The 18474-nt window shown below is 46.1% G+C and overlaps 1 long non-coding RNA gene across 2 annotated transcripts in view; it reads right to left on the bottom strand.

Annotated features, from left to right (window-relative positions):
• LOC139049473 (uncharacterized) overlaps positions 1-18474 on the bottom strand; it is a 408997-nt gene that overhangs the window by 159928 nt on the left and 230595 nt on the right. The window contains exons 4-6 of one of the 2 annotated variants that reach the window (XR_011508331.1): positions 6325-6395; positions 4371-4463; positions 1378-1728 (exon numbers count right to left, since the gene is read on the bottom strand). This is a non-coding gene — a long non-coding RNA (uncharacterized lncRNA). Of the gene's footprint in view, positions 1-1377; positions 1729-4370; positions 4464-6324; positions 6396-18474 lie in introns of those variants that run through there. The other variant, XR_011508330.1, reaches the window with a different exon arrangement.

Here is an 18474-nt window from a genome sequence, read left to right as displayed (position 1 = left end):
ACCATTAGCCTTTGTAATAATAACTGCGAATATAAAGCTCTCGAAAGCCACTCAGTTCACTAAATAAACATATACAAACTAAACTAAACATAGACAAACTAAATAAACAATAAACAAACTTCGACAAGGGGAGTCTGAGAATGCTAAAGTGTGTGTGAAGGTAGTTCGAATGTAATAACATGTTCAGCGTCCCGTAACACGTGATCTTAGGTGAGTAGGCACGTGACTAATAAACCTTCGCGCGCTACCTGACATCAAGCCCGCCAGATTCGAGATCCTCGCCATCGAGCAGCCGAAAAGGGATGTTACGCATCCGGCCACCATGAGCGGCACAGGCTAACGCTATTACGGCCCTAGATCTAGTAAATATGGATCCCAAAGTTAGTGGCCGGATTGATATTGATGACCGTGGCTGTAGCACAATTGGTAGTGAATTAAAGCATGCGTAATGCTGACGTTGTGCGTCCAGGTCCCAACCTTGACATTTGACGTTCTCGCCCACTTTCATTTCCCTTGTTATTGAGTATCGTGTACATGTCAACAACAGCTAATTTCCCCAATGCGTTCTAAATATATAAATATATATATTTATATATATATATATATATATATATACGGGGAGAGAGAGTATACGCGATTATACCCGATTCGTTGGAGACACGATTCACGACAAGTATTTTTTACTAAACGGTGAATGCCTCAAATTACGTAGGTCTTGACTGAGGTTGCATTGGCTTAATGTTTAATTACACCACCAAGCTATCGTGGCAGCAGATCATGGTTATCAGCTGTCGTGGTTGCCATCGACTGCTATCACGATGTGACAGCACGCTCGTCAATCACGTCGGATGCTTGCCTCAAGTGCACATACGCCAAAATTTTGTGAACGAATATATTACGTACTTTGGTGGAGTGAAGAAATCGGGAAATTTGCAAGCTACACTTGGAACCAGCTCGCACAGCGGTGATTGGAGGACGCTGCGAGAGGCCTTCGTCCTGCAGATGACGTAAAAATAGACTGATGATGACGATGATTAAGGTGAAGTTTCTGCCCCACAATGGCGGACGCCTGTAATGTTTGTTTGGTCTAATCGAAATCCTGTCATTGCACTGGATGGCGCTTAACGTTAAAATGTTCATAATCACGTTACGTAGACTTCATATCGGCAATCTACGAGATTATTTCTGCGACAAAGCAAGCGATGCTACGATGGAGACGTCGCGTTGTGTTTTATAGTATATGGACGGCTACCTTCAATGTCCTTATGGATTCCACGCGCTGTCCACTTCAGTTCCATTTTCGCGTAGACTATACAGAAGTGTTTGGAACGTTTTACTTTCGCAGGCTTACATTTCTCTGGCTTTACCCACCGTGGCTCCTATCTGTACACGCAGGAAGTGGCCAGGAAGAATGCATCCGCCGTCTTGGACGCTGCAGACTTCGTGCTGGGCGAACAAAATGGCGTCGAGGGTGCCCGCGCCATCGAGCTGATGCTTGACCACCCGCGTCTCCTCGAAATGGTGATGGAAGATGCTGACGTCACTAAGGCCGAAGCCAAGAAGAGGATCCGCAGCGCCTTGCTTCGCGTACGCCGCAGTAGCATTGACGAATTTATGACAATGACTGGCGTTGTCAAGGAGGCGGTGCAGTGCCTGAGTCATCCCGGCGCCAAGAGGATTCAGCTCGCCGACATTGGCCATGACTGCTGGCTCCACATTCGAAGTTTCCTGAAGATAGCAGACGTCCTGTCACGTTGAGCCAGTCTAGGTCGGTGAAAACAATCTACCGGCTTTTTTTACGCCGTTTGCATGGGGTCGGGGCTTGAAGGAATAGCTCGTTTAACACAGCATGACGAAAGTGAATGTGGCTGTCTATAAACAAAACATGAAAATACCACGAATTTTTCGGAGATTGCTGAAAACGAATTCGACAGTAACTTGCGAAGAAGCTGTTAAGTTTGTCAGCTTCCTGCTACGGGCGTCATTAGCATTATGACTTCATTGTCAAGCTGAGATTGATTTTTCCTTGTGCAAGAAATTTGCCTTGATAGTATAAAGCGCACAAGCTCAGAAGGCGCATATATCGTAAATATTCAATATCTTCTTCCATAGTATTTCAGTCACATGGGGGATCAAAAAAAAAAATACCGCCCTGCTTACACTTTTACTTCTTTTCATTCACCATTATATAACTTATAAGGACATCGCTGACAACCAGATTGGTCCCACATGGTCAGCTTTCTTATTCATTGATAGCTAGCTTTACAGGCGAGAGAGTACGTAGCGAATGTCTTAGGCATGCACTATATAAAAACATACCAACAGCGCTAAACCAACCGAGAACCTGTTTGATAACAGCTGCTCTACAGACTGCATTAGGTTTCATTTCTCGGGAGATCTGTGTAGCGTGACGTCATAACGCAGACTATTGGCACAGGGGATGTGAACGTCGCGACGGTAGCATCACGTGTTCTATTTCTTGGTGCTCTCTCGTGCTACAACACAGGGCCACGCAATGAGTAGCTGTGTAGGACATCATTAAGCATTTTATATAACCCATTATTCATAAATAAACTTGCTAATGGCCTTCTCTTTTTCGTGACGCCTTTATTTTGAAGGCACACAAATTACCACAAATCAGAGGGAAAAAAAGGAAGTGAAAAGGGCGAGTTGGTGGTCGTTCATACTTTTTCCTTGCTCTATGTATATAGTAAAAAAAAAGATTCCGCAAAAAATGAAGATAATTATAATGCGCAAACTTAAACTACCGTCAATACTGTCATCACACACAGACACAAATGGAACATATAAGGTTCAATTTAAGGATTAGAATTCTGCAATAGATATTTCATTCGTAGCTAAAGCAGACCTTTTGTAAGCTAAAAAGTGATGAGATATCACGACCTCTTATTTTGAATGAGTTATTTTCGACACAACCTGCAGAGTGACATTCAGACGACTAAGGGTATTTATATATTTGTATCATTATCGCTTCCTCGTTGTGGTGTTAATGCTAATCAACAAATGTTACCAATATCTGCTTCATTCTACAGTGTTCTGGAGCAGAGCGTGGCATACTGAGGAGGAGGAAACCATGCTTGCTCCTCCTGCTGCCGTCGAAGTGCGGCTGTAAAGAGAGGCTGTTATGTTTCAACTAGTAGGGCTCGGTTGTGCGCCTCTTGATTTTTCCCACTCCTTACATCGCCGACCCAGGAAGCTGCTAGGAAGCCACTGAACACCGTTTGCCATCGCCGATGTGGAAGTGTTTCAGCGTCAATTGAATGTGTTTTCAGGTGGTGGCGTTGAAGCAATGGAGGAGGTGTCCTGTCGTTTTCCTCGTATTACTTCACGTGACATGAAAGGCAATTTCAGTTTCCTTGACACGTGCGAATTTTGAAACGATGGCGGCGTGCCCATCTTTCTTTATTGACCCTGATTTCAGTGCTGAAACAAAGCTTAGATGTATATCTATCTCACCCGATACTATGTGCAGCTGTTGTTTTAATTTACATGGTGCACTTTGGAGCGAGTGATTTGAGACAATTATTAGGCGCTAGTGTTCTGCAAAGTAATGTCCATGATTTGATTGCGGTAAACAGTAACATGCGGTAACGCGGACGTGCGTCTTTCAGTGTATCTACCACCATGTGTTCGAGTGCAGAGAGCAATCTTATACTTTCGCATTGCCCTATCCGTAAAGTGTCAACTGTCACGCATTCAGAGTTGCGTTGTACAATTGTAATCCTCATGTCTGATGAAAGGAAGAAATAATCCATGCGTGCTTCCGCAGTGCAGTCCGAGCTAGCATTAAGAGCTGGAATCAGTTCGCTGCAACCGCTGATTGTGAGAGACTGGAGGCAAATACTCGAATGTGTTAGAACTTGAACGTGACGGAGTTTCGTTTATTTCCTTCAACGGATTCCCCTTCGCTTTTAAAGCATTGTATTTAAATTTCTTTTTACACCGGGGAAACGTCAATTATACAGTACCATGCACTGGACATCAACTGTCAGGCATAGTTTATATTATCGGCCTTATTACCTCGGTATGTACTGCTACATCGACAGTCAGAAGGCGTTTTGTTCTTGAACTAGATTTATCACAATATGTAGAGTTCTTACCTCTAACCGCGCGTTGATACTACTGTGGCGGAACTCAACGCACACAATTAGCTTCCCAGACCGAAAATAGTAGTGATGATAGGTACAGCCACGTATCGAGATTGCCTAACTCCGTTACGATGACATATTCACAGTGGATGTTGACGGCATGTAAATGGGGGGCGGAGGACAGTGAACGACTAGGCGCATTGACAATTTTAGTAGTTTTGCCACCGTAGAGGGAGTTTCATTCACAAAGGAACCACTCACCTTGTGTTAGTAGCAGAATGTCATAACCACAGTGGAGGCACGGGAATAAACTGGAGAACAAGTTCGTTGTCGACAGATTTGTGTTTTTGTTGCCTGTAAGTAAAGATTGCAATAAATGAGCGTGTCATGGAAAAAAGACTGTTTGTGGCCATTTAATAAATAAAGTGCATGCTGTGTATACAAGAAACGCAGAAATGTAACACTGCCAGGGTTAGTTTAGTAGCAAAGCATAAATACCCCAGAAGGTGGAAGGCAAAACGGCGCCGCGGTTAGCTCAACTGGTAAAAGAATCGCTTGATCCACTTTCTTGTCCATTTATTTATCATGTCTTTAATTCATTTAGTAAGTACAAGTGATTTGCCCTATGTTGTCTTTGTTGGCTTCTTATGATATGGTTAATAAAAACCGGGCCTCTCGGTTCCCTTTCTTCTCGATCATTACAATACGAGGGTCTCGAATCCGGCGACATTGATGCCTTTAGGTAGCTTGTGTGCGTTTATTGGGCGACTGCCGTTGCCGAAATAGATCATGTACTCGTGACGCCTGCGACAAAACGGATGTTCCACATCCGACGCCTAGGTTCGTGAGTGGTGGCGCTGGCTAACACTCCCAGGGTTAGTTCTGCCACTAAACTGCAGTGAGTGAATGGCAAACCGGGGCCGCCGCAGTAGCTCAATTGGCAAGAGCATCGCAGGTTTGATGCGAGCACGTCGGTTCGTATATCACCTGCGGCCAGTTCTTCCTCATAAACTTTCATTTCCATTAGTTTCTCATTTCTTTAATTATTAAGTGTGTAATTTCCCCTACGTTGCTCTTGGTGTCCTTGTTTGTTGCCTTATGATATGGTAAACAAAAATGGGGCCCCTCGGTTCCCTTTCTTCTCGCTCGCTATATACACATGGAGAGAGAGAGAGACGTGAAGGAGAGGGAGGAGTGGTAGTTTTTGACAAAGAATGCACCCCCCCCCTCGAAATAAATTTCTCGCTAAGCCACTGCCTTCGTCCGCTAGAGCCGCACTTGTCGTCGGCTTCCCACCAATGCCAGCGTATCATCGATATCGGACTCTCCCATCCCTGTTTCCAGCATGTTTAATGAGCGCGACAAGATCATCAAGGCATATCGTAAAATTTTCGCTAACAAATGTGCCACAGCGTTTTGCGGATTACCACTATGCTATAGGACACTCAGTCCAGTAAGCTTCCCGTTGCACTAAAACAACGCGTACCATAGAGATTGGTTGCCAGTCTTTTTAAATCGTCGTTTTTAATCTTTGCAGGGTCTCTTTAGGCGAACGAGTGACTTTCGTAATTCGTAAGAAAGAAAGCAATGACTGCGGTAGCGATGATTACACGAAGTGCAAAGTTCGTAGCTGCGTAGTGGCAGTACCAATTGGAGTAAACCTAAGCACCCCATGTAATGTAAGAATGAACTGCTGCGTTGGAACACTTCTGTTTCAATCCTGCCATGAGACAATCTCATTTTATTTTAATTTTTTTAAATTTTCAGTATACACTAAGGACCTTCCGTTGGAAGGTACGTATTATTACATAGGGGGGATATGCAACATCGCTAAAGGTAACAGGTGACAACAATATGGAAAACAATATAAAAATGAAAGCGAATGTCTTTCTTGGCGAACGCCACTTTTTCGTATCAGTTATGTTTCGAATCTCTTATCTCGGCCGATCCCGAAGATAGCGCAAATCCGAGCTAATAAAATTAGCATCATTTTCAGGTTTCAGCTCTGTTATTGTTTCGCACTTCTAAAATTTATGTCTCAAAGGAATTATGCATGCGCTGTCATTGTTTTGTTTCATGTCATTTGTTTGTGGGCTGTCATTCTCAAAATTCTGAGGAATCACTTTGTCAAGAACGTAATCCCTGGTGTGAGCATCTCTCTATCAGGGACTGAGCATGCCTGATGGTGTCCTATTATGTAAGGCATCAGGCTTACCAGGCATAGGGTGAGAACAGCTGTGAAGGCTTCGTAGTCATCGTTGAGAAGCGTGATTGGCCTCCATTCCTCTGGACAAACAGATGATGGATCATGCTAAGGTAACAGCACAATGCGACCGTCGCGCAAACTAGAGGGGTATTCATGGTGCTCCAAGCAGCGGCTGATAACAGACACAAAAGTGGCACCAATATCTTCCCAGAACGTTAGCTAAAACTGAACGGGTAACCCATCCGGCCATGGGGCCGAGCCACGCTTCATGGCACGTAATGCTGCTTTTACATTGTCCGCTGACGGTCGTGTACAAAGACGGTCAGCTGCCTCAGCTAGAACCTGAGGCAGCCCACTAAGGCTTGTACGAAATCCTCGAGAGCCAGGATATATTTGCGTAGTCGTACGCGCCATGTTTTCAAAATGCGTTACAAAGAGGGAATAATCACGCGTGGTAGGCGACGTAACAGGAAGTGCCCTTTGGGCCGCAGAACCGAATGAACTCGCTGTCTAAAAAGCGAGTTTCTTGGAAACCTCAGAATTTCGGGGTGTGCACATGGATTACGTTTACAGTTTACGAAAATACAGTTCTTAATAGGCACGCTAAATATCACAAGACCAAACAAGAGACGAAAAACAAAAATTTCGATATCTTTAATTACACTGCTCGGCGTTTCATTACGAACATGGAGGCTGGGAGGCGACACAACAAACTTATTCGAACCATTGATGTATAGCGCAAACAGTCCTCTCTTAAATTGGCACCTTTCGCGCCTTTGCTTTGGCGAAATCGAATATAGTCGCTACGAAAGATGTATCGCGGAGGAGGTCACTCTCAATGGACATGATAGCAAGCGAGTTCACCTTGTCGTCATGGAGGCTCGAGCGAAGGCAATTTTTTTGTCAGCGACAACTTGGAAAACCATCGTTTGGTCTCACAGTTTGCCACGGGTATGCTTAAGCACATTCGCAAAGCAATAGAAAGATTCGGAAACACATCAATAAGCTTCTTTCGCGCGCCAACTTCATTATTCCCAGGGCACTCGTGTCCTGGCACACAGAGTTGGGTAGAAAGTTCGCAAACTGAACGATTTCAGCGGAAAATGCTGGCTCCAAATAATTTTTGTAGGTTATCAGGAACTTCTCAGCCTGATGTGCCAGAGAGGCCTCACTCCCAACTTTTGTCAGCAGTTATAAGAATCCGAACCTTTCGCAGAGTTCAGTGTAGGCAGCCTTTCGCACTCGTAAAGCAGAGCCTATAGACTGTCAAGTAAACTTTTTTCTGTCAAATAAACTTTTTTTCTACCAGTAGCGCACTATAGCTTTTTCCGTCCGGGGGTTTACTCAAAACGATGCGTTTGCCTTCCTCCTGATAACATTGATTTGTACTTAGCGTGCGCGCACTCTCTTCGAATGTATCAAAGAGAGGTCACAAAGAATTAACAAAGCCTTCTAGAGAACTCAGCAGGTCTACAGCAGTTGAAATGTGTAGGCCTCGTTTCTGAAGCGCTATACTCGTTATGTCAAAGCGCTCCAAGCTTTCACTCCAGAAAATCCCCATGAATGCAGTCTCTAGTTTTCTCATTTTCTTGAAGAGGGAGTGCGCTTCGTTCCTAGTGTCACCGTTTTCTTCCTCGTTCTTTGATATAGCTTCATCGCAAGACAAGAACGCAGTGAATTTTTTCAGAATGGTCTTACATGATTCAGTGTGTCTGGACCACGTGGTCTCAGAGAGACTTTTCAAAAGAAGCACTGTCCAGTTCCGCCCATGCTGTCCAAAACATACCTCCATCACTTAGGCGAGGCAGCAAAGAACACATACATTCTCTGAATTACAGGGGAAATTTTGACTGCCTCAAGGCAACTGTCAACGCTACACGCGTCAACTAAGTTCAGTGAATGACCAGCACACGGGACGTAGACGGCCAATTCGTTCAGGCGTTTGATTTGAGCTTACAGTCCGTTGTATTTTCCTGACATATTACTCACATTGCCAGAAGCTGTTAAGAACGGCCCGCTGACGTGCCAGTTTTGCCAGCCAGTTGCGACAGGGGGCGTCAACTTTTCCTGGAGCGCCACCGAAAACCTCTAGCCACGGCGTGACTAAGTCGACTGTGTGTGGAGAACAGTGCGCGCATCCTCGACTCTCCGTGCGACGAAGCAGGCTTTGTGCCTGAGCCCGCCACCGCAAACCTGGTCTGCTGTGAACGAGGGAGTCCCCGAGGGAACGTAGTTCAAGGCCCCTTCCCACGCGCCGTTCTGACTTCTCCGTTTTCTGGCGGTAGTTCAAAATCTTGGGCATGCATTGCTCGCACAGCAGCCAATAACCGAGATGGTCATAAATTATGGTGTGAACCGAACCTGGGCTTATGTTCACACACTCTGCCAGTTCATCAATACTTATTCTCCATTCTTGCCTAATCAGCTCACCAACCTTATCAATCGTGTTGGCGGTGAATGCACGGTGGCTTTGGCTCAGTCTTGACTCTCCACTCTTGGATCCTCTTTGCAACTTTCACGTCCTTGTTTGAACCATTTACTCAAACACTTTACAGTGGCGAATAAAATGCAATGTTCAACGTAAAAGGCAGCCACAAGGCTACTAATTACCTTTTGGGAATGCTTTGCAGCAGTCAAAAACCTCACCACACCACGCTGTTCAACTTTTGGAGCGTCCACTATGTCACGTAACCATGTTCAACCAAGTTTATCAGAGCATTAAAGAACATTTATCCTCACACCTGCGTGTCGCTTTGTAAATGAGAGATGCCTGTGTGCTACGCGCATGCCTGACAGAAAATGAACCAAACAAATTTGCGTAGGGTGGGTTGGCTCACTTTCATTTGACTTGCCTTTGTACATTAAAAATGCGAAGATACAATGTAACATACAAATGTGAAGATACAGCTTGATAGAGGGCAAAAGAGTGTCACTGGAAAGAAAGTTCATTGCACGTATGCACAAATCTTCGCACCAAGAAAATTGAGTATGGGTACAAATCTTCAATATATCTAGATATGTCAGAAAAAGCGACTGTAATTAATGCGGCAATTAAGCCAAATAAACATGTTGTGAAATCACAGATCGCATAATCCTAAGGCCCCCTCTTAATCGCGGTTGACTGGAGAGGCAGCGCGCTTCCTAACCGCTTTTCTCCCTTGCACACACAAGGCTGCACCACCATCGTCGGCACGCGTCCCAATACCCCCCACTTTTTACTCACACATGCAGCATACGGCGCGCGGTCAGGATGTTACCGCCCTCGGACTTTATACGCAACATGAGGGAGGCGGGGACGGCAGGAATGTGCCTGGAGTGTCCTACGAGAAAAAGAAAGAAACAAAGAAATAAAGTGGCGTGGCAAAGTACGTCCCGAGCACATGCCAGGTAGCCGGCAGGTTAGGCTATTGTGTCATTGGGCCCACGAGAAGTGCAGATAAAATAAGATGCCAGAAATTTCATGGGTGCTCCTTTTTGTTCACAAGAGACTGTGGAAGTGTTCTTGAAGTGCACAGATGACTTACCCTCGCCTCCTCATATAGTTCCCACGCTTACGCCGATTACGTCGCTTCGCGGTCAATCTGTCGGCCCTGTGGAGCCTTAAATACTCTTACCACGTTGAAACTTCCTGTTGGATCCTCAGACGTCAACAGCCTCTACTGTAGACCCGTAACTGCCGTTACTGCGCACTCCTACCACCGCCAAAGATACTCGATAAAATGCAAGCGGTCGCGTTTAGGCGAATCCAGACAAACACATACCCAGACCCTTGGTACATTAAGAAAATCGCAGCGGGCAAGGAAAGCGACCAATGTAGGCTCTGTTCACAAACAGAGACACTCGCACACATAATGTAGGAATGCACGTCGCTCCAGTTTTTTCATCCCCCCGTCAGCAGCGAGAGTGACTGGACAGCCTGGCTCAGGTCCGGGGACGTCACCCGACAACGTGAATTGGTGGACTGGGCAGAGAAGGCCAAGCAGGCCCAGAGCCTTACTTGAGCCCGAACCGTCAGCCACCTCCCCCTTTCAATAAAGCTTACCATCACCAACACCACCACTTCCATTTAAGACGTTTTCAGCTACGTCATCGACACCACCTTAAACTCCGAGCAACGTCATGACCATCTCCCTCTCCTCGACCAATTTCGCCCTGCTTTTGACTGCCATAGCGCTTCCCTGGGCCGAACGGAAACTGTATGACGGGGTTGACACCGATGCTCATGCGCCGCTAGGGCAGCGACCATACCATGTATCGTTGACAGAACGCCGCGCCATTGATGAACAAGTAGGTGAAATGCTAAAGCGTGGCGTCATTGAACCACCAGCTGTTTTAGTTTGAAAGTAGGATGGCTCGATCGCTTTTGCGTCGATTACTGTCGCCTTAACCATCGTCAAGACCTACGCCAGACTACGTGTTATAGATATTATTGGAGCGGTATGTATACACCCCTCTGCAAAAGTACATTCGCTCTTGCACAGAATGTCAACGCCGCAAGCATTATCCTTGTCGCTCGTCTGGACCAATGGAACCTTTACAGTGCCCGACCTTTTGACCGGCTTGGGATATACCTATACAGGCCTCTGATATACACAGCTGCTGACAATCGCTCGGTCGTCGTGGCTACAAACCACCTCACGAGGTATGTAGAAACGGCGGCTTTGCCAGGTGCGACGGCTCCTTACGTAGCCTCAATTCTGCTTCAAGGCTTCGTTCTACGTCACGGCGCCCCACGCGAACTTCTGAGCCACCGAGGCCGCGTCTTTCTCGCCGATGTCATTCCATAGCTTCTCACTGAATGTCGCGCTATTCATCGCTATACGAACGCATTTCGCCTGCAAACAAACGGCTTGACAGAGCGCTTCAACTGAACTCTTGGCGACACGCTTTCGACATGTGTCGCCTCCAACCACACCAACTGGGACCACGACATTCCATACGTAACATACGGCTGCAATACGGCGCCCCAGGCGACGACGGGCTTTTCTCCCTTCTTTCTACTGCATGGCCGAGAACCGTCATCTCCCATTGACACTATTCTTCCTTACCGTCCCCTATTTACAGAGGGTACAATGGATTCCAAAGCCTCCCGGTATACAGAATAATGTAGACAATTGGCATGCGCACTTACAACGCAAGAGCAAGCGCTGCAGAAATTGACGGTTTGCAAAAATGCTGTTGCGCATGCGCGAACATGGCTCTCACGAGCGCCCTATATAGCATCCATTTCATAGCTGCTATGTCGCCAGCGATCTGTCCTAGTCGGCGCATGCGCTCTGCCCTAGCGGATTAGTCGCGTAACGTTTCGGAAGGGTCGGGTGCGTGGCCGAGCGCCCCAATGTCCCCCGAAGAAAAAAAAAGCACCAGGACGCGCACTGCTGGAAACACTCGTGCCGTGTACCGTGTTGGAATTCTACTGGCAGCTCGATGTCGGTGCTGTGCCGAAAACATGCCTAGCGTAAGACTGCAACTCCACTTTAAGATAGGAATCCGCCAGCGCTTCGTCCGCATCGTCCGGACTGCACCGTGAGCCGGGCAGTTGCCGCCTTTCATTGATGGTTGGCAGTTTTAACGAAAAACCTGTGCGTTACACTCGGACCACACTTAATTAGATCAAGCCGCTTACGAAGTCTTCTTGCAACGTCGGTCTTCACTTGCTGGTGGTGGCCGCGCGTACCTGACTTCTCATACTTGAAAGGCGCGGCAACACTGGGTCGATACGAGACCGACAAGACATTCACGCCAACGATTGACCGAATATTGCGCGCCACCTAAACAATTTCATCATACCAAATGATAACGGTGTCACCGACGAGCGCTAGTTCTCATACTGCGACGGGCTTTGTTGGCGATGGCCTCGGCAAAATCAGCATGCCAACCATCGTTCGACCGAACCCCACGTAATCAGCCGTCGAACCGACAACACGGTAGCGACAGCGTCTTCGCTATTATATATAATTATACGTGGTCGAAATGAGCCAAACACGCCTACCAAGTTGAAGCTCACCAGCTTCAACCATATCAAACCATGCCTATACGAAGTTTGAGCCAATGTCGATCCTCTTCAGCGAAGGCTAAGCGTGGCGCTGTCGAGTTCGTGCACCTTCTACCGGTGGACCTGAACTGAACTGTAAGCAGTTAGGTCAAACAAAACTGCTTATATAATGAAGTTCTGGCCTTAGCACTTTGAAATCAGCTACCCTTCCCTTCGCATGGCGCGCACACAATGAGCGGCAAGCGGCGACACAGCGCTGTGGCAACATCTGTACGTCACCTTATACCTGCAGGCTGTCGGGAACATTCGCTATGCGCATACGGGTGGGTCCGTACGTGATGCTTTGCCGACACATTTCACAATCTCGGAGGTGCACTGTTTGCCTCTGCGTCAAACAGTAAACAAGAGACGGTGCATTCCGTATACCGCAGCATAAACATCCGTCTCGCTCAATTATAGCAACGCCGTGTGAGCGATGGCATCCGCGCGTTTTCGAGAGGGAATAAACAGCCTGGAATTGAGCGCTCATGAGAGCGCAGTTTTCTCTAATAATGCTCTATGGCACGCGCAAAACGTAACTATGATGGAGTTAAAGAAAACCGTCCATCAGTGATAAATTAACAGCCCGTAATATGTGTATCTGGATCACAGCTGCCGTTGCTTAAGTGGCTCGGCCGTTCATATTAACAGGCCTCGGGGTGTAACCACATGGCACATAGGCACATATATGTATGTTTTGCTAGGTCTTTTCATTATTTCATATCAGCCATGCACTTCTTCCACAATATTTGACGATAAGAATGATCGCGGTTGTACATGTCGGTATAAACAAGTGCGCGCGTTGATAAATCCGACGCAGAAGGCTGCGCTCGAAGGCTTCTTGAATAAGCGAAATGTCTAAATAATGCGTGAAAAGATTACAAAAAGCAATGTCCCAGTATAGAACTCAACGAGAAATTCCTATAGGCAGCCGGGTCACCCAACAGGAACTTGGCGTGCCTTTATCGGCCGCACTGTTTGCAGAACAGCGCACTCAGGCCTGCTCACCCAGCCATATTGTTTCTCACTATATTACCTAGAAGTAATCTGCCGCTGCTGCGTTAGAGTACACTCTAGCTGCGCTGTGGTATGCATGAGAATGCCGGTATATTGTGACTTCGGATGGTCATCGTTCTCGGACAGCAAGAGAAGCAAATTTCCGTCTGTCACAATGACTGTTTAGCTGCTACAACAGCACGTAAAAAGCTGATTTATCTTTATTATTTCAGAAAAACATGGTTTTGTTTACCTATGAAAACTTGTTATTGCATGTGCAATTATATGAACACAAAGGAACTTTCCTGGTCAAAGCACTTTGACACAGTAATAGGAAACTGTCGCCGCAAGTTGTTTCTAAGACGCGTATTAAAATCCTCCACACCAACAGTACGCCTGTTGGCATACAAAACACTCGTCCGCCCCGTTTTAGAATATGCTATAGCTATAGGGGACCCGTTCACTGAAAGGCGATATTGGAAAGCTAGAAAGCTTACAGAAAAAAGCAGTTCGATTCATTTACAATACATATGGGCGTAGTTCTATTACTACTAACATTTTATCTCGGAGCGGCTTGCCTTCTATAAGTGATAGAAATCGTGTATGTCGTCTAAAATTCTTTTTCCAACTAATAAATGGTCACTACAGTATCGACACGTCTCACATTAGACAGGTTTAGTTTAGCGTACGCAACTATAGCGTACGCTAAGCAGCGCACGTTTTCTACAATTTTACTTGGCCGACGATATCTTCGGATCTCTGAGGCCATATTCCGTCGTTACAGCTATTTCGCGCCTGTAGCGATAGGCGGCGCTGACATCTCAAACGCTTCTTTCGTTAGGCTTCGATTCGTTCGAAACGAGAAGCGATCTCGAAAACACCACGAAGTTATCCATAATACTTTGTCGTCGAAGCGGCCTGAGACTAAGCGAAAGCCGTTTACACAGTCATTTGCTACGAACGAAGTGCATTTTACAAAAGCAACGCCAAATTCAATTCGAAGCGGGCAGCCGGGACCGCCGCCATGTTTCCCGCAAACTCCGCAAACCCCGCAAAAACGCTAACGCTAACTCGTCTGCGTTGCGTATGCCCGCTATACCCGCTATTTCGTTTAGCGTTCAGCGCATGCACCGTGACGACGCGCTATTTTTTAGCGTACGCAATGTAATAGCGTACGCTATACTAAAACTGTCTATTATCACCTATACAGCAGGTTACGCTACCAGACAGCGACACTAGACAGTTTTAGTTAGCGTACGCTATTCCATTGTGTACGCTAAAAAATAGTGGGTCGTCACTGCCCATGCGCTCAACGCTAAACGAAATAGCGGGTATAGCGGGCGTACGCAACGCAAACGATTTAGCGTTAGCGTTTTTGCATGGTTTGCGGAGTTTGCGGGAAACATGGCGGTGGTCCCGGCTGCCCGCTTCGAACTGAATTCGGCGTTGCTTTTGTAAAATGCACTTCGTTCGTAGCAAATGAGTGTGTCAACAGCTTTCGCTTAGTCTCAGGCCGCTTCGACGACAGAGTATTATGGATAACTTCGTGTTGTTTTGGAGATCGCTTCTCGTTTCGAACGAGTCGAAGCCTAACAAAAGAAACGTTCGAGATGTCAGCGCCACCTGTCGCTACAGGCGCGAAATAGCCGCAACGACGGCATATAGCATCAGAGATCAGAAATTATCGTCGGCCAACTAAAATTGTCGAAAACGCGCGCTGCTTAGCGTACGCTATATTATAGCGTACGCTATAGTTGCGTACGCTAAGCTACAACTGTCTACTCACTAGGTGTAACTCCATTTACAACACGTGTCAACTGCTTCAAATATTCATTTTTTCCTTGAAATATGGTACATTGGAATAAGCTGGCAGAGAAAACTGTAACACAGGACTCATTATCACTTTTTGAGACATATATTAAATAATTTTTTTTACATTTGCTGAGACTGTTAGTGATAGCACTGTTTGACTGTATGATTGCAAAGATCGCTGAAGTAACGTTGAAGCGCTTGTTCTTGCGCCTGTTTTTTGCGCTTGTGTGAAGAATGTTCTGAGTGCAGTTCCCTACATTTGTATTTATTTTGTTTTGTAAACTTACTCGTGTACCACGCTGCTAAGATCTTGTTTAACATTGCAGTATTTAAAAAGAAATAAAAAAATGAAACGTAAAGAGTATCAGCGGGCCGCTAAAGCTGGAGGACAGACGAAATTCGCGCTCGCTTTGAAACAGTTCGTCGTCTGTTCTTGCATTTCTTCCCTTGGTCATGCATTGCAGGTGAGTAAAGATGTAATTTGCGTGAATGGAAACCATTTTATGAAAACTTTACTTCACTATAATTAAATTGAGGCCATCGAAAAGAAAGCGATCCGCTTCATATGTCGTAGGTACGATAGGGATTTTTCGCCGTATACCGCGCTTTCATCCCTAGGCTTAGAACCGCTCTCAGATCGCCGACGCACGGAATCACTGAAGTTTTTGTATTGCGTTATTAACTCTTCTTGCCGTATATCTTCGGAACCATCTGCGAGCCATCCTGCGAAACCATCTAATACGAGAAGTCACCATCACCTGAACATCTCACCTTATTTCGCCCGTACGGACACATTTAAATACAGTTTATTTCCCCGTGCAATCGAGTACTGGAATTCTTTGCCTGATGCTACTCGTTCTCTTCCTTTAAACTTATTCTTGGCGGCCATTGAATAGTTTTGGTTTGTGTTTGTATTGTTCGTATTGGGCCTGTATTGTATTGGACTGTTATATTTTCATTTCTCTGCCTTTCACACCCACTCCTGCAATAGCCCGATCGGGCTGCAGTATGTACAAATAAAAAAAAAGAACACATTAATTGTGTAGCCATACCCACGTTTTAGACGAAGCCTCTAACAACACCAGCCAACATAAGTCCCGCAGACAAATATACCGTCATTTCTGTGAAGGCACAGAACCCCTTAGGAAACTCCCATAGAGGGTGGCACCAGATTTGCCTCTGGGTGTTACAGTAAGAAACTTTATGCACCCAGTAGTCGGTGAGTGCTACGTGGTTTCCAGGAAATACATTCGGTACCAAAGAAGCCATGAATTATTATTCGCGATCCACGAAAAGCACAACCGACGCGCACTCAACGTGGGCGCAGGTACACAAATCACCCGGGGAAAACCCCGGGATCCTTCCAGAAAGTTTTCAGCGGCATGCGGCATGGGACAGCGCAGGAAAATGAATAAGGCGGATTACGATACGGGTCGGCTGGTGGCGACTCTCTCTCTAACAATGGCGCGGTTCCGCCTGATATTCCTTTGGGCTTGCCATCGTGGACAGGAAGGGCCAGGTGCGGTGCTGATGTCAACCACGTCCCTTTCTTCTTTCGTGGAAGTAGAAGCCTGCGTTGAATTAAAACCGGTCTCCACAGCATAGGTCCGCAGATCTGTGGCATTATGAAGGCTGCCAATGGATTAGCCGTGGCGCTCTGTGGCATCCGCCTATTCAGTTCGGAAGGGTTCGGCAGTTTCGTAGAACTCTGCCAGCACCAAGGGAAACCGCTTCAGAAGAATGGCGAGGGGAGGGTAAGAGCGCCGGTTTTGCCTTCCTCCGAATCACTGTATATATTTGTAATGCATGAGCAGAAGTTCTTGTTGAAAGTGTCCCCGAATGGCGCCTCTCTTTTTGGCAAGCAATTTAGTGACGCTCGTCTACAATCGCGGTCGACTCAGTAGGAGCAGGCTAGCCAGAGAGCACGAGGCCAAAGGAAGAGTTGCTCTCAGTCATTTCGCTTTTGCTTGCCTGGAGTGAAGTGGGTGGATATTTTTTGAGCTGTCGCATCGCCTATCAGGACCGACGCCACGTCCAGCATTGCGGGACCACAACTCAAAGCATCCGGCACTCGTATAAGGTGAGTCAAGAGTTCGTGTTTTGTCGATGCATTATCTTACGTTAACAAATTTTAGGGTCAAATTGTATATAACAACTTTTCTTGAGCGCTCGCGAAACAAGCATGGACGAATTTTTGGGAAATGAGGCAGCCAGCCTTGAATGTAAACGGTTTATCTTGTTAATAAGAACGCGTGTACACAGCGTTTGCTTCTTTTCTTTTTTTTGGACCACAGCGGCCGACAGTTGGACGAACGTCGTTATTCCTTAACGTAGTAAAGTAATATTGTAGTGCTCTACGACAGATCTTGCGTCCTTAAACCAAACATGACGGCATGCGCAGCATTTCAGCGACGACCGCTGAGAAGACGTGTCCGTAAGTTCGAAGCGGTTGCTTTATGTCTTCAGCGGTTGATGTCAGCGAGGCGCATGTAAAATAACATTGACACTATTTTGGCAAGGTCCCTACTACCAGTGCTGCGGTCAGGCGCAGCTGTCACCTAACACTTTACAAATAGTATTTTCATTGCGGCGCTCTCGTCCTAATTTATGCTGATATAGGGGCAAAGCTTTTATAACGCAGAACTAGTTTAGCATAACTCCAAGTGATAAACTTGGATGGGAAATAAAACTCTGCCGACACACATAATCTCTTTCGCTGTTCCTCAAGACAAGGCGGACTAATATAGCTGTGTGTTTTTTGTTTTTAGGTCGTTGTAGAACTGCTATAGCAAGGGGGCATACTGCCTTCCTATATTTGCTGCCATACGTATGAAGACATCGGACACCTTATATAGTGGATGCGGTCAGAAATACTTTACATGTCGGCATCCACCTGCACACTTTGATATGTAAAATAATCCCGCGGAGTTATATCTTTTCTTGAGCAAACGGCTATATTTCAGGACGATACGATAGATAACAAAAAGCTTTCTTTGCCTCAAAACGATGGAGGGGCCGTGAGTAAAAGCTGCTGAACAACTTGACTAGAGCCCACGGTCCCCTCTACAAGGCAGTAAAGGAGCATACATGAAACGTACAGGAATCTAACATAGGAGAACGCAAAATTGATTCGATTGAAGGTATCAATATTAAAAGTCTTCAAAGACATATAACATATCACGTGGCGCAGCTCGCAAACTGTAGTACGACCTAAATCAATTCCATATTTATACTGATTATTAAGAAGTTTAGGCAAAATATACGATAGTGTACCCACAGAATATTTAGCACGGGGAGTGACCACCTTCCAGTACTCA

The sequence above is a fragment of the Dermacentor albipictus genome, chromosome 9 (assembly GCF_038994185.2).
Source record: "Dermacentor albipictus isolate Rhodes 1998 colony chromosome 9, USDA_Dalb.pri_finalv2, whole genome shotgun sequence".
NCBI lineage: Eukaryota > Metazoa > Arthropoda > Arachnida > Ixodida > Ixodidae > Dermacentor > Dermacentor albipictus.
Note: the sequence above shows the minus strand (reverse complement) of the source record. Positions and strands in the feature narration are given on the sequence as shown.